At 46.4% G+C, this 21393-nt stretch overlaps 1 long non-coding RNA gene and 1 pseudogene across 1 annotated transcript; one reads left to right on the top strand and one right to left on the bottom strand.

The window, feature by feature from the left end:
* Positions 1-3159, bottom strand: part of LOC126511033 (protein Hikeshi-like) — a 3826-nt pseudogene extending 667 nt beyond the window's left edge.
* An 8357-nt stretch (positions 3160-11516) lies between these two features.
* On the top strand, positions 11517-20862 carry LOC126511002 (uncharacterized). The gene is made up of 3 exons (XR_007594577.1): positions 11517-11885; positions 18942-19077; positions 20768-20862. It is a non-coding gene; the product is annotated as an uncharacterized lncRNA (long non-coding RNA).
* Positions 20863-21393: the final 531 nt, after the last annotated feature.

Genomic DNA, 21393 nt, shown 5'->3' with positions numbered 1-21393 from the left:
GCTCTGTAGACCAGGCTGGCTTTGAGCTCACAGAGATCCGCCTCCCCCCCCCCCCCAAGTGCTGGGATTAAAGGCGTGCACCACTGTAGCCCGGCTTTAGCCAAGGAGTCCTATCACAAAGAGAAAGTGAGCACAGGCCGCAAAGAGGCCAAATGTGTTCAGAGCAAGGAGGCTACAGCACTCAGTATGAAGGAATAATGCCAAATGTGAAGCCAGACAGATGTGGTCACCGGCAAGCTGTGGCAAGCCATGCAACTTCCTTCAAGCAGACTCCGAAGGGGGACCCTGAGACAGGATGGAGCTCCATTCTGCGCTGAGGTCATCACAGGACTCCCTTCTGGGGGGCAAATCGGAGAACACAACCGTGCCAGTCAACACTTCGTCCTCGGTTTTCCACCCATACCCAAGCCCCCTAAACAGACAGATTCCTTGATACTTCTAGGCATATATGCAATTAAGTAGAAGCTAAGAGGTCCATGTGTGCAATTTTCAGTATTTTCTGAACCTTTTCCCCTTCCGGTGTCTGAGATCTTAGTAGTCTCAGATTTTAGGATTTTAGGAATCTGAAGGAGACTCCTATGAAAGCAAACTGAGCGCCACGATCCTACCCAGCAGAAACCAACGGATGAGCAGAGTGTGAAGGCACAGCCTGTAATCTTAGCACTTGGGTGGCAGAGGAGGGACGATGGCAAGACTGAGGCCAGACTGGGGCAGGGAGTGGAGGGAGCCAATGGCTGTTTCTATGTTTTCACATCCAAAAATCAATGTCTTTGGAGGAGTGAATTGGTGGTATTCAAAGCCACCCCCCCCCACCTCCCCCGACTGCCCACAAACTTCTTGGCTGAAGTTCAATGAACATGATTCCCTTGGCTTTCCCCTCTGCCAGTAGCCAACCTCCACACCCCTCCCACACTCTTGGCCCCTGGCGAAGGGAGGAGTCCACAGGTGTGACGCCCTTGCTGACACAGGGAGCTTGTGGTAAAGACGGTCCTGAGCAAAAGCTGCCGGATAAGAGAGAGGGAATTGATCTGTCCTCTAGACAGGGCCAGCCTCAGCTGCCTGATGGCTTCATCACCCCGAGGTTCCCAAACATTCCTTTTGAGTGAGCTGACTTTTATACAGCACTGTTGGAATCACACACACACACACACACACAATCACAGAATTTTAGATAACTGGGCAGTAGCGGCCCTTTCAAAGCAACAGATACAGTCTACTAATGTGCTAAATAATAAATAGGGAAAAAAGCACATTAATTTTTAGCCACTAAGGGCAGTTATTCCCATATCTGTACTTTAAATAAATTTACTCCTTTATTTTCTAATGAAAAATAAAGAGAGGAAAAATGTTCTCTTATGCGCATCCATCCTTCCATAGGGCATCGCTGAGGTGCCAGGGCCACCTAAATGTGGAGGGGAATGTCATCATTGAAGCCACCAAGGTTAGCCCTGCTCCCTCCACGTCACTGCAGCCCACGCCTCCTCTCTCTTCTAAGAACATCTCAGAAGAGACTCTTCAGTGATTTCCCCCCAGGCCTCTCTCATTACTTTTCTCTAAGAATGGGCAATTGTGAGCCCAAAGGGAAGATTCTGGAAGCTAAGTTTCTGTGAGATCTAACTCAGAGGCCACTCTGAGACTGCTGAGAGCTTGGTCTGGTTTTCTGGGGCCACATAGTGATACCCCCACAGCTGGCTGTTTAAACAACCCCTGATAGGAGCCCACAGTTCTACAGGTCAGAAGTCCCCGCAGCCTCTACTGGAGCCTGCGTCCTGGGTCTCACAGTGTGACACCAAATGACGCTGGCCAGCCTATAGCATGGAGAGAAGGGTCCTCCCAAGTCCATTCAAATTGTCAGCAGCGTGTAGTTCAGAGCAGCTACAAGACTGACGTCCTGCTACCTCGTAGCTGTCAGAGAGGGGTCACCCAGGACTGCTCTGCTGGCATTGTGCACCCCCTCCATCTTCAGGCTAGGAAGGGCATGTCTAGCCTTCTCTCTGACTTGCCCTTTCTCCAACTGTCAATAAAATTTTGCTTGTAACCTACTTGTGTTTGGATTAGACCCACCCAGGTAACCTCCTTTTGATGAAATCTAATTTAATTGATTAGTAATCTTAACCATATCTGTAAGCTGTTTTTGTTACCTAATAGAATAAACAGGGGTTTCCAGCCCTTGGATTAGGACAGGAAGTCTGATGGGTGAGGGCATGTGTAATAATTTTTTTCTGCTACATGCGTATGAGAATCTATACAAGAGCATGGGGAATGGGGTACAAGGGTCCCCGCCTCTGCAGCTTCATCGAGACTTCCAGGCATGGCAAACCCTGATCCAGCTGGGCGCACCTCATCCACGAAGCAGACAGAGCTGGGTGTCTCCCCCTCCCACACACAGGTCCTGGGCTAGTCCTCGCTAGTCCTGGGTATGTCTCATACATAAGCCTAGCAGTCACACTGGGAAAGGGATGAGGCAGAGAAGGGACATCATTCTTTGTCTTTAAAAAAAGCTATTTCTGGGCCAATGAGATGGTTCGCTGGGTAAACGCACTTGCTGCTCAGCCTGACTTCAGTCCCTGTGAGCTGTTCCCTGACACGTTCCACACAGGTGCATGCCCATACACTTACATGAGCACACATAAAAATACATAAATATAATTAAATTAAAAGGCGACATTTCCCCTTTCATAACCTCATCCTGTAGAGCAGAGGTTCTCAACCTTCCTAACGCTGCGACCCTTTATCCCAGCTCCTCATGTTGTGGTCACCTCCCCAACCATAAAATTATTTTCATTGCTACTTCAGAACTGTAACTTTGCTCAGTTATGGATTGCAATGTAAATATCCGATATGCAGGATATCTGATAAGCCACTCCAGTGGAAGGGTCACTGGAGAACCTCAGGGGTTGTGATCCACGGGTTGAGAACCACTGTCTTAGCGCCCAGAGTCTACACCCGTCTAGGGTTCTTGCATGACAGTACATTCCACTCCCCTCCCTCGTCCTTGTTTTCTCATTTGTTTTATTTTCACATTTTTCTTTATCTGTGTGTGCATGCATGACTCGTATGCGCCCCAAGTGTGAAAGTCAGACAACTTATGGAGTGAGTGGATCCCAGGGACCAGACTCAGGTCCTCGGCTTGGCCTGCGCCTTTACTCACCGAGCCATCCCCCAGTCTCCCAGCCATCCCCCAGGCCCTGTTTAGTTTCTGGAAGAAGAACTCGGGCTACCAACTACCCATCCCCTGAAGGATGACCTTGAACTTCCGTTCTTCTGTGCCTCTTTTTTTTTTTTTTTTTTTTTTGATTTTTCGAGACAGGGTTTCTCCGTAGCTTTTGGTTCCTGTCCTGGAACTAGCTCTTCTAGACCAGGCTGGCCTCAAACTCAGAGATCCGCCTGCCTCTGCCTCCCGAGTGCTGGGATTAAAGGTGTGCACCACCACCGCCCAGCTAACTGCAAGGTTCTTGTGGTATAGGTTGGAACCTAGAATTTATGCATGTGAGGTAAGCATGCTACCAAGTGAGCTGTATCTCAAGCCCCTTGTTCAGCTTTTTGTTTATGTTTTGATTTTAAACAGCTTTGCTCCATAACCTAGGCTGGCTTGAACCTTTTACTTCCTTTGTCTCAGGCTCCTGAGTGCTGGACCTGGCTGTGCCATCTCTCAGACCATCTCTCTAGCATCCGTGTCTCCATCCCCTCCCATCTTCACGGCTCTGGAAAGCCTTCTCCTCCGTGAGCAGGTACGACTAGCCCCCCCCCCCACACCTGCTATCTCTACTTCTCTCCACGGGTTCTCCTGGTGTGTAGCAGCCACGCACACAGTGTTCAGTGGACGACCGCCGTGAATGAAGGGAGGCCATGGTGAATGGCGCTTTTAAAAATCATCTATTATCCTAAAATATCAGTGCTGCGGGCACGTATCTAATTATAGGATCCATTCATCCACACGCTCACTTCTCCATCCTCGGGGATCCAAAGATAAATATGAACAGGATAAACATTTTTTCCTAGACTGTTAAAGAACTTGTGCTTATTAGGGAAACTGGGACATTTCCTTCCTTTGGGATAAGCTTTGCCAGCCCCCAAACATCTTTTAAGAATCCACATCTAGACACAGACGCACCAGCGGCAGTCACGTTGAATGGTTAAGACTCCAGGTCTGCCGATCCAAAGAGTGGCAGAATTCCTTCTTTTGTGAAAAAAAAAAAAAACAGCATTCTCATTGTTTCCCACTCAAAGGGACACTTAAGTTTGCTTCCCACCAGGTTTGAAGCTGGGGCCTAATGTGGCTGAAAATGCTTTGGGTCCAGAGAGGAAATCCAATGCCCCAGGGCTGTGGGCTGAATGGCTGCCTTGTTACCAAGGGCCTTCTGCTTTGTCTGCCTGGGATCTCAAATGACATGTTTGGACACAAAGTCTCTTAGGTAAAAATGACTACATTTGCCAGAGCTCCTAATTTAGACCTTGGTTTATTATTTCAGAGTCTTTTTTTTTTTTTCTTTTTCGTGATTAGATTCAGTGAGATTTTACAAGCGGAATCACGACCCTCATTTTAAAAATTCATTTGCTGTGGTGTTTTGGTATCCTTGGTCCCCGTCGCCCGCGTAACACCCCCCTCCCTCCCCGGCCAAAGTTTCCTCTGACAGAGAGCTGTCTGGGCCTCCACAGAAGATTTCACCTTCCTGTTGTCGAGGTCATTTTCTTAACCTCTCGGAGAGCTTTATCAAGAGGTTTTCTTAAACCTTTCAGTGTGACGGGAGCAGAGAGGAGCCAGTGGGGGCGGGGAGCAGGGCCAGCAGACTCCTTGGGGAACTGAGGGAGAGAAGCCGCTTACCTAATAACTTTACCCAGGCCAACAGTTGAAGTGGTTCCTGAGCCCCAGCGAGGTTTGGACCAAGGGACCTAGGGACGCCGGAATCACACAGTCTTTTCATCTGAGGTGTTGTCTGTGGTGCTGCTCCCCACTCAACGCACGCGGTGATTGCTTTGTTGTTGTTTATTAACTATTCTGTGAGCATGATGCTCCAGCCTCCGCTGGCTCACTGACCGCAATTTCGGCAGAAAACAGCTAAAGATGATGTCATCCTTCACCACCTTTCTATCTCTGGTGCCCCTTTACCAACAACTACAAGGCTGGCATGTTAGTTCTCAAACCCGGGCTAACTGTGATGCTGGCCACCAGCTTCTCCCCGCATCCCTCATCCCTACCTGTCCAGGGTCCTCATGGCAGGCATACCCTGCACCCTGCCTTACACTTCTCCAGCCCAGGGGACAGGCCTGGGCTGCCCTTCCCCCACCTGCTCTTCCCCTATAACCTAGCTATTTTGCCTATGGGATCCTTTTGCCTTTTTTGACTCTTTTTGGTCTCTTGGCCTCCTGGCCCTCCCCTCTTCCCACAGGACCTGGCTCAGCTTGCTGGTCCCGTTCACGCTGGACCCTCCCAGGTGCCCCAGCCTCTGGCTATGCTCTCCCTCACATCTACTACAAACCTTCCCCTCCTCCGCCACACCTCGGAGCAGTCGCTTCCTCCTTTGACTTCTTTATTTCATTCACCTACTCAACAACCAACCACGCTGTGTTGTTGTTATTAAGTGTTCTGTGACCTTGTTGTTCTGGCCTCTGGGTTCTCACCGACTGCAGAAAGAGCCCTTTCCCAGGGATAGCCAGTGCTGTAATTAAAAAAAAAAAAAAAAAGCGGTGTGTGAGAGAATGACACCCGCCATGAGACAGAGCACAGAGCTTGGGTGGAGAGGTTTTTTATTAGGGGACAGTGAATGGGCAAAGGGGGGAGGGGAGACTGGTCTCTGGAGACAGGAGCAGCAGAAAAGGCAGAAAAGAAGAAAGAGGCAGGGAGAGAGAGGCAAGAGACAGAGAGACAAAGGGACAGGCAAAGAAAGAGAGAGAGAGAGAGAGAGAGAGAGAGAGAGAGAGAGAGAGAGAGAGAGAGAGAGAGAGAGAGAGAGAGAGAGAGAGAGAGAGAGAGNGAGAGAGAGAGAGAGAGAGAGAGAGAGAGAGAGAGAGAGAGAGAGAGAGAGAGAGAGAGAGAGAGGGGGAGAGAAAGAGAGAGAGAGAGAGAGAGAGAGAGAGAGAGAGAGAGAGAGAAAGAGAGAGAGAGAGATCCTGTCAGGACCCCAAAGGCAGGCCAATACAAATGCCTGAATACTAACACCTGTTATGCCCAGATCCGGGAAGTCCCCCCAAAACCAACAAGGAGCCCAAGTACCGTATGTAAAAGCAAAGAGCGTTTATTTTATACAAGGTTGCATCTCCGTGTGTCCAACGTATTAGAATAATCAGAGTGCCCCGAGCTCAGTTAGAGTGGGGTTTTCATAGTAGTAAAGGTGGGGGTGAGGGGTTTCTAAGGTTCAGGACCTCAGATTGGCTGACATTTGTCTGGGGTGTCCTGGTGAATGTGTGCTGGCAGGTGATCCTATCTACAAGGGTTGGAACGTTAGGAATTTCCTTTGGATGGTCTGTTCTTGGGTGGTGCCTGGGTAATCTCAGTTTGTGATTCTTCCTGCAGCCAGGTATTGCCTCAGGGTCAATTACTGTGAGGCAGGGTAAACTACTGTGACTCAGGCCTCCATTAAACTTATCGTGACTGAGTCCTACTCTGGCAGGTGATAAGGGTTGAAAGTTAAAAACTTCCTTTGGGTGGTCTGTTCCTATTAAGCTTATCATGGCCAGGTCCTACAACCCCCAGGATTAGCCCATTCTTGGAAGTAGCACCTTTCCAATGTAGATCCCATCCCAGATTACACTCCAGGGGACCATGTTCCTCTCAGCTCATTCCAAGTTCCAGGTGACTAGTGGCAGCATCCTTGTGAGGTCAATCAAACCTGCCTCCCACCTCACCTGTCCTTCCTGTGAAAATCACTCCCCACCAGGTCTCCCGTGGACCCCAGGTGGTACTGCACGGCATGCCGTGCCTCCCGTTCCTAGGAAACCACCCACAGACGAGGATTCCTTCCTCGTTTCCTTAGAATCCCACACAACTGATTTCTGTAACCAGAAGATGTCTGTTTTCTACAGCTGTGATAGAACACCATGACCAAAAGTAACTTGAAGAGGAGAGAGTTTATTTTAATAAAATAAATAGGAATCTTATGATCCCTCCCTGTTATGGTCCCTCCCCTTTATGGTCCCTCCCCGTTATGGTCCCTTCCTTTTATGGTCCCTCCCCGTTATGGTCCCTCCCCTTTATGGTCCTTCCCCATTATGGTTCCTCTCTTTATGGTCCCTCCCCTTTATGGTCCCTCCCCGTTAGGGTCCCTCCCTGTTATGGTCCATCATGAAGGGAAGTAAGGGAAACATGAGGACCTGAATTTAATTGCCAGAAACCGGGTGTTCGAGAGCGAGGTTATGGAGCAGTAGAATTGCCATCCTCGGCAGCACACAAGCTGACAAGTTTACTCTGTCTGAGGCCATAAGGAGGCCGAAGGGCTGAGACTCAACCTCTTTGTTTCAGCGCTAATGAAGGGTAACCCAGCTCTCACTTTTTGGTCTCATTGCCTGCTTCTTACACCTGCCGTTTTATAAGGTGCCTTTTCCTCAGTTTTGTTCCAAAATTACTTCGCTGTCCACCAAATGGTGTCCGGATGTAAGAGATGGAGATTTGGGGTGTCCTGTGTCCTCTCTGCTAAGCACAGCAGCCATTAACCAACTTCATCAGAAGCAGCGGAGACTCTTACAAGTGAACATGGTGGTACTTCCTCATAGGAAGTGGGGAGGTCACTAACCACTCCCCAGTGAGATTCAGCACCCCTCCTGCTGCTCCCTCCCAGCTGTAGCTCAGTCTGCCCCAACCTGTGTGGTCTGGGTAGGTGCTAGAGGAGCCTTTCTCAGCCTGTGGGTCGCGAACAACCCTTCCACTGGGGTCACCTCAGACCATCAGAAAACACAGATTTTGCATGAATATTCATAACAATAGCAAAATCATGGTTATAAAGTAGCAATGAGATAATTTTATAGTGGGGGATCATCACAACACGAGGAATTGTATTAAGGGAAGAATTGCATTAGGAAGGTTGAGAAGCCGTGTGCTAAGGTACATAGAGAAACGCTAACTGAGGGAGGAGCTCCAGCTCTCTATCTAGCTATGAGGACTTCTTCGTGCACAGTGAGGCAAGGCTTTCCAGGCCGTGCTGCTTTGGGTCCCTGAAGTAAGCCACACTCCCTGGTTCACCATCCTAGAGTCAGGAAGAATTCTTTGGGTCTGTGTCCCATCCTACTCCCCCAACCCCGTTCTACCCAACCCCCTACCTACCCACCCTCGGGTAAGCGGAGGAGGGGGGGGGGACCAGCCGGAAGACACAGGCTGTGCAGTGGGAGTATTTCAGTCGGGTCTTCACTGGGATTTGCATATGTGGAGGGAATGCCCTCCAAAGTTGCAAATTTAATCTTTTTAGTCTTGGGAAGCATGGCAGTTGGCGTTTAACCGTTGAGCCTGTTATAAAAGTAAGTGTTTGGAGAATATCAGTTACCTGGAAATTATAGATGGTACAGTTTACAATAGAAATAGACAGTTCGGAGCAAAGAGCAGGAGCTCATTTCTAATTTGTGCACAAGGATTGGGAGGGGGAAAAGAAAAAGAAAGGAAGGAAGAACAGTGGAAAAATCCAGAAACTCAGAGAGAAACTTGGCTTGCTGACCAAGCTGGGCGAGGGAGATCACACAGTGCTTCTGAAACATGTTGAGCCCCCTTCTGAGTTAGCTCCCAACGTTTTCTTTTCCCTATTTCCTATGCAATTTTATATACATCACATTCCCAAAACAGCTTAAGAGATGCCAGAAGTTTCGTTGACTAGAACTGAGAGGAACATGTAACCCAGCTCTAACGAGAACCCTGGCCAGCTTCCCCAGAGATGAGAAAATACTCGCTTTAGCCAAGTACAGGAAGGTCTCATTTGTTTTCTTGGGTAACACTGGAAAATAAAGTTTCATCATGAAAGTAAAACTTCAGCCACATCTATCAGGGTGGCTATTTGCAAAACAAAACAGAAAATCCCAAGCGTTTTGTAAGGTTATGAGAAACCCACTGGTGGGAATGTTGGGAAATGCCGATTAGGAAATAATCAGTAGCGGCCTTGTTGGAAACCCACTCCCACGCTAGGTATTTCAGAGGGATGGAATATGGGGGCAGGGGTGGGGAGGTGGGTTGGGAGTAGAAAGTGGCCTTCTTGCCTCATGTATTGCAGGAGCGCAGGAACCGCTGAACCATGGCTTGTAACAGGCAAAATCTGGAACATCCTCCATGCCTAGCAGCAGGAGAATTCGTGAGGAGGCTGCCATGAATTCATAAAGAAGAATGAGACACCAGGCACAGGCGCTGCAGGGATAGTGGTGAGGCAGTGCTGAGCGAAGGAGGCTTGACTTGGTGTGACCTATCTATATACAGTTCCCAAGCAGGACCACTAAACACTAATAGGGAAGGAAGTGTTCACTGCCGAGCTCGAGGTACTGGGAGCTGGTTTGAGGGGAATAGCAGACTGTATGTACTGTGCGTAGGGTGGGGTCTTGGCATACAGGCAAGAATCTGCTTCCTAACAGTTCTCATCTTAAAGGGAATTATATACCATGGGATAATCTCAAGTGGGATATTGAGCAAAGGAGACTTGACCTGGTATGATTCTGCCTGTATAAAGTTCTCAAAATGGAGCAGGAGAGATGGCTCAGCCATTAAGGGCAGTTGCTGCTCATCCGGGAAACCTGAGTTAAGTTCTCAAGACTTATACCAGATGACTCACAGTTGCCTTCAATTCCAGCTTCAGGGGATCCAGTGCCACCTCCTGACCTCTTTGTGAACCTTTGCACATAGTGCACACATGGACAGACAGACACAGAAATAAATATTTTTAAAAGCCCCAAGTAAAAAACTAAACATTATTCATCCCTAGGAGGGAAGTAACTGAAATTAAGATAATGGGGTAAGGAACAAGTGCTTTAAAAATTAGCATTGTCAGCATGGTGGTGGTGGTGCACACATTTAATCCCAGCACTCAGGAGGCACAGGCAGAAGAATCTATGAGTTCAAGACCAGCCTGGTCTACAAGGCAAGTTTCAGGACAGCCAGGGTTACACAGTAAAACCCTGTCTGGAAAAAATACCAAAAATGATAATAAATTAATTGATAAGAATTGGTATTGTCTCTACCCAGGAGAAATGAGGGCAGGATCCACACGGGCACTTGTGCACTGTAGCAAGTCTTTCTCTGTCCCACCACCTCCCAAATGATGACACGGAGATTTCTTAATTATTATCAAAGTTTAGCCTCAGTTTGGGCTTGCTTCTAACTCACTCTTATAACTTAAATTAGCTCATTTCTATTAACTCACATGCTGCCCACATGGCTTGTGGCTTTTACCTCCCTCTCCTCCTCTAGGCCCTGCTTCCTCTGCATCCTGCTGGCAACCCCATCTTTCTTCGTCTCTGAGTTCTCTCTGTCCCACCTAACCTCTTCCTGTCTAACTATTGGCCACTCAGCTCTTTATTAAGCCAGTCACAATGACACATCTCCACACAGTGTAAAGGAATATTCTGCAATAGTATACGACCGATCTTCCTCGTGTCGTTGATGTGTCTTTATTCTGCTTGATGAGGGCATGGCAGTCTCCATGTTCTCTACTGCTGACTGACGTTTAAGATGTCTTGGGATCTGCCTGTTATAGTGGCCCAGTGGTTCCTAGACCCTGGTAACAGACAGACGGGGTGTTTGATTTCTACTTCGAATCCACCTCCTTGTATCAGAGACACCTAAAGTGGGTGCTGCTTTCTCAATGGTTCTTACTGCCAGCTCCAAATCAATGCCTCCCTAAATTTCTAATGAAGGAAAACTAACTAAAAGCACAAACTTCAGGGTCTCAAACCCAAGCCTCTCAAATCAGACAATCCTTGGAACATACAGAGGACTTTTTTTTTTAACGCATTGGTGCTTTGTCTGCATGTTAGCAGCCATGTGGGTGCTGGGAATTGAATGCAGGTCCTCTAGAAGAGCAGCCAGTGCTCTTAACAACTGAACTATCGCTCCAATCCACAAAGCCTTTTTTTAAAAAGTGCCTTAATTAACTCCTGGAGTTGCTCTGCCTCAGTTTCCTTAAATGATGGACTATGACCAAGGCAGGTAAGCCAGAAAAAAAAAAAAAAAACCCTTTCCTTCACTGAGTTACTTTGGGCATGGTCTTCATCACAGCAATAGAGAGCCAACTAGAGCAGGCAGTGGTGGCCCAAGTCTTTAATCCCAAGACTCAGGAGGCAGAGACAGGCAGAGATCTGTGAGTTTGAGGCCAGCCTGGTCTACAAAGCAAGTTCCAGGACAGCTAGAGAAATCCTGTCTTGAAAAACCAGAAAAGAAGACTAGGACATTATTGTTCTGCATAAACATATATGTGCCTATAAGATAAAGTCCTACAAATACACTTAACAAATAAGAATGCTTGTAGTTTCAATAAATATATTTGATTTGCTATTTGTAGTTATAAGTATTTGATAGTTATCACTAAACTGGCCTATGAGGACTTAGTATCAATCTAAGATTGAGAAGGATTTTTTTGGAAAGGGAAAACATAGTTGCACATCAGAGGCACATGTACTAGGTCACAGTCCCTGTACTTGGGTTTAAATTTCAGAAAGTGAACAGAGAATACAGACAAAGCCCATCCATGGCAACCACAGTTCCCAGTGTCTGTCTCCATAGCAATCACTGGATGGAAGTTTCCATGCCTCTCCTGACAGTCGGGATTCTTGTTCTTTCTAGTCATTGTTCTCAAAAAGGTCACAGTCCGTGCTCTCTGCTGTGGTTCAGAAAAAAGATGAAGCCACATTTTGTAGCCCTTTGTAGACATCATCCAGACCAAAGCATTGCTTCAGAAGTGAACGTCCCCAGAACCAGGCCAAAGGTGAGTTGTGCGCAGGGAACTCGGAACATTCCTGCCTCTGGAGGAGCATTTATGAATACAAGAACGAAAGGATGGGAACTTTAGACACAGTTGTGTTCTCTAGGATGGCAAGAACGTTCCAGCCCTAGAGAATCATTACTTTGAGCCTCCGCCAGGAGCTAAAGACAATACAACCAAGCATTGGATTAGAAGTGCACTCTTCCACAAAACGAAGGATTCTTGGCGCAAAAACTAGACAGTCTTTTGGGAGGCCTTTACTTTTATATAGTAGGAGATTTTACTGTGTGGCTTTCTGTCTTGCTTCTGCTTAAATTCTTGGTCCTCCTCTGAGTCTGATAGACAGAAGTAGAAACAAAATAGAAGCATGAAACTACAGAGGGAAGCAGAATTCCCTCTCTCCTCTCTCTCTTTTTCTCTCATGGGTTTTTTATTGTTGTTGTTGGGGGATTGCTGTTTGGCTTCATTTTCTTTGTCTTTTGTTTTGAGATATGACTTCATGATCTCTTGTTGGTAGGAAGGAACTCAGCATGGAGCCCACACTACCCTCATCCTCACAGCAATCCTCTGGCTTTAGCTCCCCAGATACTGACATTAGAGATGTGTACACTCCATCTGGCCAGATTTTCATTTGACTAAGTCAGGGTTTTGTTGCTTTTTGTTTATCTTTGATTTATTTCTTCGCTGTTTATGTTTGTTTGTTTGAGACAAAGTCTCACTACTATGTAGCCCTGGCTGGCCTGGAACTTGCTGTGTGGACCAGGCTGACCTCAGCAAATATCTGAAACCACCTATCTTATGTTTCCTGAGTGCTGGGATTAAAAGTATAACAATGATATGTTTTTATAAAATCTGTCAGTATTTCCTGACAGAAACAAAGGATTAAAAAAAAAAAAACAGCCGATTTTTATGCACAGTGAGTTCTTAGAGATTTCTCCTTATTTCGTGAAGAAATTCAAGCATCGGTCTTCGAATAATTTATCAGTTGAAGGCCTTTGATAGAGGACAAAGTAAGACGGAATCCGAAGCCGTCATTTCAGCACCATGAGTGCACAGCTGGAATTCACAGCGCTGGAGGTTTAGAAATTGCTTCTGGGCTTCTAGGACTGAAGACAGAGTGTGCGACCAGCCTAGCATAATCCCATACATCCCCAGCATGCACATGGAGTTTAGAGGACAAACTGAGAAAATCAGTTCTCTCTTTCCTCCAGGTGGGTCTCAAGGCTCAGACTCAAATCTTCAGGCTTTGCAGCAAGCACCTTTATTGGCTGTGACCCACCCCTTTCATGATGACTAAGTTAGGAAGAATAACAAATCTCATTCAATGGGTAAGGCGCTTTAAACACATGTGAGTGAATATCACCTGAGTGACCAGTCATTAAAATCTAGTTGCTCAGGGGTTAGAGAGACGGCTGCTCTTCCCAAGGTCCTGAGTTCAATTCCTAGTACCCACATGGTGGCTCACAACCATCTGTAATGAGATCTGGTGTCCTCTTCTGGCATGCAGGCATACATGCAGACAGAACATGGTATATATAATACATACATACATACATACATACATACATACATACATACATAAAGTCTAGTTGTTCAGCTGGGATAGAATCAAGTATCTGTAGATTACGTAAGGCAAATCTAAGGTTTGAGGCCTAACTTTCTAGAAAATCTTGAAGAGATCCAAGCAACCCCGAACAGATTTGTGCTGACTCACAAGACCACAGCTTCCCCACCACACTCTCATCTAGATTCTTCTTCTTTTTTTCTACAGCTCTCTCTCAACTAGATTCTAAGTAGTCATACATTCTCTGCCCAGGCTGTGGGTGAAGACGCTAAATCTTAGATATGGCCTGGATGCTTCCCAAGACCATGTATCTGCAAGCTCAGGCCCAGTTCCAAAGCCTGTCCTCTTAAGGACACTTTGCTGTCTCCTGCCTGTAGAAACACTAGGAGATCACCATGCAGGTGGAACTGGCAGTCCAGCTGGGCTGGTCCATGGCGAAGCACTGTTCTCAGGATGTCTTTGTTGCTAATTCCATGTTAGCCATATTGGTTGTGTGTGTGTGTGTCTTAAGTTTTTGCTTCTGTTTGTTTGTTTGTTTGTTTGTTTTTGAGACAGGGTCTCTCTATGTGGCGTTGGCTATCCCGGAAGTTGCTTTGTAGACCAGGCTGGCCTCAAACTCTCAGAGATCCAACAGCCTCTGCCTCTCACGTGCTGAGATTGAAGATATGCGCCACCACCGCCTGTCATTAACCATGTTTTTATTCCATTATCTTCTGATGTGTTGATATGATATGGGAATTAAACTTTCTAGATGAGCAATTAAGCTTCTCTTCTGGAGTAGTGAAGTTCTAAAGAACAAGAAATTACAGGGGTCCACCTGTAACCTCAGATAAGCTTTCTGAGAAGCCTGCCATCCCGAGTTTGAGCCGAGGAAACCATGTGGTTGAAGGGAGAGAACCAATTCACACAGGCTGTCCTTTGGCCTTTTCTTGTGCTACTTGGCATTTACACACGCACACTCACATACACGCACATGCACACTCACAAATAAGTAAATAAATGAAATAAAAATCAATTAGGAACTGCAGCACTAGGGAGATGTCTCAGTCATTAAGGACCATCTGCTGTAAAAGCGTGAGGTGCTGTGTTTAGAACCCCAGTGCCCATGTAAAGAGCTGGGCAGAGTGGCAGTGACAGGCAGATCCCTAGAATCCATCGGCCAGCCAGACCAGCTGAAACAGGGAGTCCAGGGCTCAGCCAAAGACACCAACCTCAAAAAATCACAAAAGAGACTGTAGAAGGTACCGAGTGTTAACCTCTGCCCTCTATATGCCCTTGCACACTCACACACCCACACTCCAATAACACACGTGTGCATGTACACATCCATAATACTACACACACACACACACGATTAGGGATTAGCCTGTGAGCCTTTTTCATGTCAACCTGCAAGTCCTGAAACTGCAGCCACACCTGCCCCTTATCACATTTGTAGCTGGTTGTTTTCATTTTATTCTTTTGGTCCTTTGTTCTATGAGGGCCCATTACCCAGCTCCCAAATAAATCACAGGGAGTTTTATTCTTCCTTATGAATGTCCAGCCTTAGCTTGACTTGTTTCTAGCCAGTTTTTCTTAACATAGCCCGTCTACCTTTTGTCTTTGGGCTTTTACCTTTCTCTATTTCTGTATATCTTTTCTTTCCTTCTTATTCCATGTCTGGCTGTGTGGCTGGTGGCTGACCCATTCTTTTCTCGTTCCTTCCTTTGTCTCTCCTCCTATTTATTCTCTCTGCCTGCCAGCCCTGCCTATCCTTTCTCCTGCCTTGTTAGTGACCATACAGCTCTTTATTAGACCAACCAGGTGTTGTAGGCAGGCAAAGAAACACAGCTTCACAGAGTTAACCAAATGTAACATAAATGAATACAACGCATCTCTGCATCTTTAAACAAACGTTCCACAGCAAAAACAAATGTAGCACATCTTAAAATAATATTCTACAGCACAACTCTCACACCAAGCCAGTGTTCCATTTGCCCTAAGTCATCCAAGGGCCAGGTACCCAGTTATCACTTCTACAACCCAATGCCTGTGCTATCCCTCAAATACTCTGACTCAAAGCTGGTTGCCCTGCCCTGCCTTGCCTTACCCCTTGGAGAGCCCCAATAAAGGCCCTACCTCCACATTCCCTCCCCTGGAGTTAGTTCTTCCTGGAGCCAGGGGTGGGCCTTGTTACCTGACAGCAGGAATTTGTGGCATAAATAGCCACTCATTACAACCAAGACAGGCAAGGCTCTTTTACCGGGACTTAAGCTCAAACTGGCCAACTTGGGCGCTAACTAAAAGGATAGCAGAGATAGAGAGGCCGGCTGCTGTTCACAGGACCAAGGAAATGGCAGACGCTTGCCGGTTTTTCCAAGTAGTCTGGTAATCGTCTGGTGGTCATGGCACCAAGTTTTCCTTCTCTCTATTTATCCTATTTATTGTTTGTTTATATTTAGGGACAAGTCTATTTAGATGTAGCTCAGGTTAGCCTCTAATTCACTTCAATCCACTGCCCCAGCCTCACAGAAGCTGGGAGAACAGGTGTGTGCCATAAGGCCTGGTTTAAGGTTTTCTTGTGTGCAATCATTCCAGCCTGGAGGTTTATAGGCTAAGAGCCATGACTCAACTCAGGAACTGTTGTGTGTGTCTCCTGTTGTTGATGTCGTCGTCTTCCATAAACATCCTGGCCTATGGTTTGCTGGAGCCTTGATGAGGCTAAGGGACTGTCGTTTGCATGAGCCGCCAAGAAAGCACGCACAGAGTCAGGCACTCACACCAGCACCAGTGGACAAGGGTCAAGTTAGAATTGCAGTATGCTGGGCATGATGAATATGCCTGTCATTACCAGCTCAGGCGAAGCTGAGCAGAAGCATCACCCTGAGTTATTCCAGTCAGCCTGGGCTCCAACAAAAACTGTATTCGAGTCTTTGACAAAACACGTGAGTGTGCATGCATTGTGTGTGTATGTGTGTGTGTATGTAGTTGTTAGTGTAGGTGTGTGCATGTGTGTGTACAGGTTGCATGCACGTGTGTGAACACGGATGTGGAGACCCAAGGCTGATATCAACCGCCTTTCCTCTATGTTTTTTTGAGATGGGCTAGAATCCCTGGTTTCAGGGGTCTACCCAGCAATGCTGGAATTACAGGCATATGCTTCCACACACACATACAGGGTTTTTTGTTTGTTTGTTTTAGTTTATTTTTAACATGTGCGTACTCTGTCTTCATGTACACCTGCAGGCCAGAAGAGAGCATCAGATCTCATTAGAGATGGTTGTGAGCTACCATGTGGTTGCTGGGAATTAAACTCAGGACCTCTGGAAGAACAGTCGGTGCTCATAACCAGTGCCCCCCCCCACACACACATGTGGGTTCTGGGGATCTAAACTTAGGTCCTCAGGTTTATAGGGCAGATACTTCACCAGCTGAGTCATCCCCCACAGCCCTTGGGTGCAACATTTTAATGACCACCGTGTCTATGTGTAAAGCTCCGAAGAATTTGACCCCAGGGTTAAGGACCAAAGGGAACAGACACGATATAAAGACAGATGCCAAGCCTTTTATGTCACTTAGCCATCCATCAGATAGAATCTGTAGGTTACAGTGAAAAGCCAGTGTTTAGTAAAGGGCTCCTTCAGGTTCTGAGAAGTAACCTAGGCAACTGTTAGGAAAACCTACATCAGAGTCTTATCTCCTGCAGGTCAGTGGGAAGTCGTCAATATTGTGTTGCCCAGCTGTGGGACCTCCAAAATTAGGAATTTTCAGGTCAAGAAAGAACAAATGTGATTTAGCTTTGACGGGTTGATATTGAAGCTGGTTCTGGGCCCTTCCAAGGGCATCTCATGGCACAAAAATTTTCTGGTTATTAGTTTTCCCTGCCTTTATGGGGTGATGATGATGTGACTGCCTTGAGCCACACTGGTTTTTACTCGGTTTAGTCATATAGGCTCCGTTGTCAGTAAACGTTCCAGTCTTGTGACTTAATCTACCATTATATCACAAAGCTATCGAAACTGTGCTTTCTGTGGGTCTCAAGGTAAGGGCCCTGCGTTTATCCTTTTGGGCCCTTTAAGTGGTCCCTGTCTCTTTCAACACAGTATGCCCATTATAAACTCATGGGCACAAATGTCTGACACGGGGGCTGAAGAAGTAGCTCCATTGTCCGACATACACAAACCCCTGGGTTCAATCCCAGTCTTGGATAAACTGGACATGGAGCATACATGTAATTCCAGGTTGCAGGAGTGTAGTAGGAGGTTTCGGCCCCGCGATAAACACACAGAAACTATATTATTTGCAATGCTGTTTGGCCAATAGCTTAAGCATATTTCTGGCTTACTCTTATCTTAAATTAACCCATCTCCATTAATCTGTGTATTGCCACGAAGCTGTGACTTACTGTGTAAAGTTCTGGCATCTATCTCTGGTGGGGCTACATAGCTTCTCCCCGACTCTGCCTTCTTTCTTCCAGCATTCAGTTTAGTTTTCCTCACCTAGTTCTGCTCTATCACAGGACCAAAACAGCTTCTTTATTAACCAATGGTATTCACAGCACACAGAGGGGAATCCCACATCACAGAATTTCAAAGTCAAGTCCAGCTAAATGGTGATTTCAAGGCCAGCTAGTCTACCTGAGACCCTGGAGTAGGTGGTGGTGGTGGTTGTTGTTTTAAAAAAAAATTAAAACCGGGAGGTGGTGGTGCATGCCTTTAATCCCAGCACTCAGGAGGCAGAGGCAGGCAGATCTCTGTGAGTTCAAGGCCAGCCTGGTCTACAAGAGCTAGCTAGCTTCAGGACAGGCTCTAAAGCTACAGAGAAACCCTATCTCAAAAAAAGAAAGAAAAAATTAAAATTAAATATCATCTGGCTTGATGTGTGCCTTTAACCTCAGCATGTGGGAAGCAGAGACAATAGGATTTCTTTGAGTTTGAAGCCAGTCTGGTCTACGTGATGCATTAATTCCAGGCTGCTCAGAACTACTTAGTGAGATTCTGTCTCAAAAGAGTCTAGAGATTAGATGTCCTGATTTAATCCAGGAGAAGCTGATTCTGGAGGCTTCCTGTAGAATGAAACTGGTGCTTTCTATAGTTCTCTTTTATTCAGTCATAGCAATGCTTACCTAGCACCATGCACAGTTCTACCTGTTTCCATTCATCCGGCAGCCTGTGAACTCTGAAAGCCTGACAATAATCTTGTGTGGTGTATGTATCTGTCTGTGGTGTGTTTGTGGGCATGTGTGTGCAGAGGTGTGCTCACTCATTCATGCACCTATGGACACAAAGGTTAATGTCAAGTGTCTTCCTCTATGGCTCTCTATCTTTGTTTGTTCTGTTTTGTTGTTCCAAGACAGGGTTTCTCTGTGTAGTCCTGGCTGTCCTGGAACTCATTCTGTAGATCAGGCTGGCCTCTAACTCAGAGATCTGCCTGCCTCTGCCTCCTGAGTGCTGGGTTTAAAGACAAGGGCCATTACCACTCACATTTTTTTAATTATTATTATTTTTTATTTGTAGGAGTGTGTATGTGTGGGGGTGCATACATGCCATAACATGCATGTGGAAGTCAGAGGCCAGCCCATGGGAAACAATCCCGTCTTCCTGCTGTATGTGTCCTAGGGTTGTCAGGCTTGGCAGCAAGCACATTGGCCTGGTAAGCCATTTTACTGTTCTTCTGTCTTGTTTCTTTTCGCCGTTGTTCTCTTGAGTTGTTTGAGTTATTTTTAAGATTATTTATTTTGTGCCGGGTGTTGTTGGTGCACACTTTTATTCCAGCACTTGGGAGGCAGAAGGAGGTGCCCCTGAATTCCTGACTGGTCCATATGGTCTGCTATCTTCATTGTACTGAAAGCACTGGGGTTATGAGCATGCACTACCATGCGTGGCTTTCTACATGGGTGCAGCCCTAATTGTTCTTTAAAGAGCTAAGAATATGGTTGGGAGATAGAATGCTTGCCTAGTAATATACAAGAGCCTGCCTTTGAGCCCTAGCACTGAAAAAAAATTGTTTTAAATATATACAAAACTGTGCCTATTGAAGTTTTTGTTTGTTTGTTTATTTCTCAGTTAACATCTTGGTTGATTCTTGGAACTGCAGCAAGTCCAGAACATTTCGGGAACCTGTTATAGAGCAAATTCCCAGTTCCCAGCAATGTTTGCTTTTCTCATCTTTCCTAGTAATAAAAATTTTAATGGCACATAGCCACCCAGAACGGACATGACTCCTGGCTTCCCTTGTGGGGCAAGCACGGTCAGTGGACTAAATTGGAATCACCTGGATGGACGGATGCACAATCCCTGTGGCTCCCAACCCTTTGCTTTTGTTGTTGTTTGTCCCTTCCTTACATCCTTACAGCTGGAATGTGATGTCACTGGAAGGGCTGGTCCCTAACGGTTTTCAGAAGCAAATTGCTGTTGTTCAATTTGCCTATTTTGTTAAGCAACTGCTATCTGGGGTTTTCTTTCACTCACAGCCAAGACAAATCATTACGAATTCAGTGGCAAACGGCCTAAATAAAGCGATCAAGGAGGGGGCACTTAGTGACGAACTTCATAGCTGCATGGTTTAACTGAGACTGCATCATAGAGGCAATGAAAACAGTACTTTTTGAAGTGCATGGTTTTAATAATTTCAAGTCATTTCTCCTTTAGATCTTCACAATAACTATCTGGGTCAGAGAGAGGAAGACTAAGGTGAAAACTTCCTCCGTTGGCCTGAGGGTCTGTTTTTTGTTTGTTTGTTTGTTTGTTTTTTCCTGAGCAGTCTCACCACCTGGTCTGGCTCCATGAGCCAAAGATAAATATAGTAGACAGTGCAGATTTTACTTGTTATTTCAATAATTTTTTTGCAATTATAATTTTCTTTCAGATATTTATTTTATTTTACCTATGTATGAGCGTTTTGCCTGCATGTTCACACGTGCATCCGAAGGTATCAGATTCTCTGGAAGGGATGGTAGTGAGCCACCATGTATGTGCTGGGAACCGAACTTGAGTCCTCTGGAAGAGCAAGGAGCTCTCGGAACCACGAGCTAAGTCTCCCACTTTGATTATAATTTGATTGGGAATATACAATGATGATGAAGTCAAAGTTCAGAGAGAGGCTGAGTGTTGGGGGGCTGGAGAGATGGCGGTTAAGAGTACTGGGTCTTCTTCCAGGGTACCCGGGTTCTGAGCACTCCGATGGCAGCTCACAACTGTCTGTAATTCCAGTTCCAGGGAGCCTGACACCCTCACACAGACATTATGCAGACAAAACATCAATGTGTATAAAGTGAAAATAAATAAACAAATATATATACACACACACATACATACCCTGGTATTCTTTTTGTCTCCTTCAGTCTCCCATGCCTCTACCATGCCAGTGACTGCCACATTCTGCTGCCTTCCTAAGATGAACAGGGAAGGAGAGACGGTTCTGAGCGGTCTTTGCAAGGCAAGTTTTCTATTTGCTTGGGTTTCTACTTGCTTGAGTGGCCTCCAGGGTTGTGCCTTCGTTCGGATTCCCTCAGGTACTGGTGATTTATTTGGGAGATGACTGGAGAAAGCATTGCGAGTGAATAGGGACGTGAAACAGGGAACAGAATGGAGACACCAGTGTGTGTTCCTGAAGGCTTATCTCTTTACACAACTTCGGGGGGGGGGGTCCATCCTGTACAGTACCTCCTGAGAGACTATTGAGGACTCCCAGAGAATTGTCCTCTAGAAGGAGAGGAAGCCAGAGGATGTATCCACCCACTCCTGTGTCCAGTTTGGTTTACTGGGGTTTTGCTGGGTGGTGCTAAGCATATGTCCTATTGCTGGACTACCCCACCATTCCCCTGAAGCCCGTGTGTTTGTGTTGCTCCAGGGAACTGGCCTCTGTAACGTTTCCATCTGTGTGCATGCTAGCCAAGCACACTTCTGCAACCAAGGAAGGGCTACAGGCTGGGAGGCAAAGAGCCTGAGGCAAGAAGCCATCGAGAAG

The sequence above is a fragment of the Alexandromys fortis genome, unplaced genomic scaffold, assembly GCF_014885135.2.
Source record: "Alexandromys fortis isolate MF-2015 unplaced genomic scaffold, M_Fortis_MF-2015_v1.1 scaffold_94, whole genome shotgun sequence".
Taxonomy (NCBI): domain Eukaryota; kingdom Metazoa; phylum Chordata; class Mammalia; order Rodentia; family Cricetidae; genus Alexandromys; species Alexandromys fortis.
This window is presented reverse-complemented; position numbering and strand designations above follow the sequence as displayed.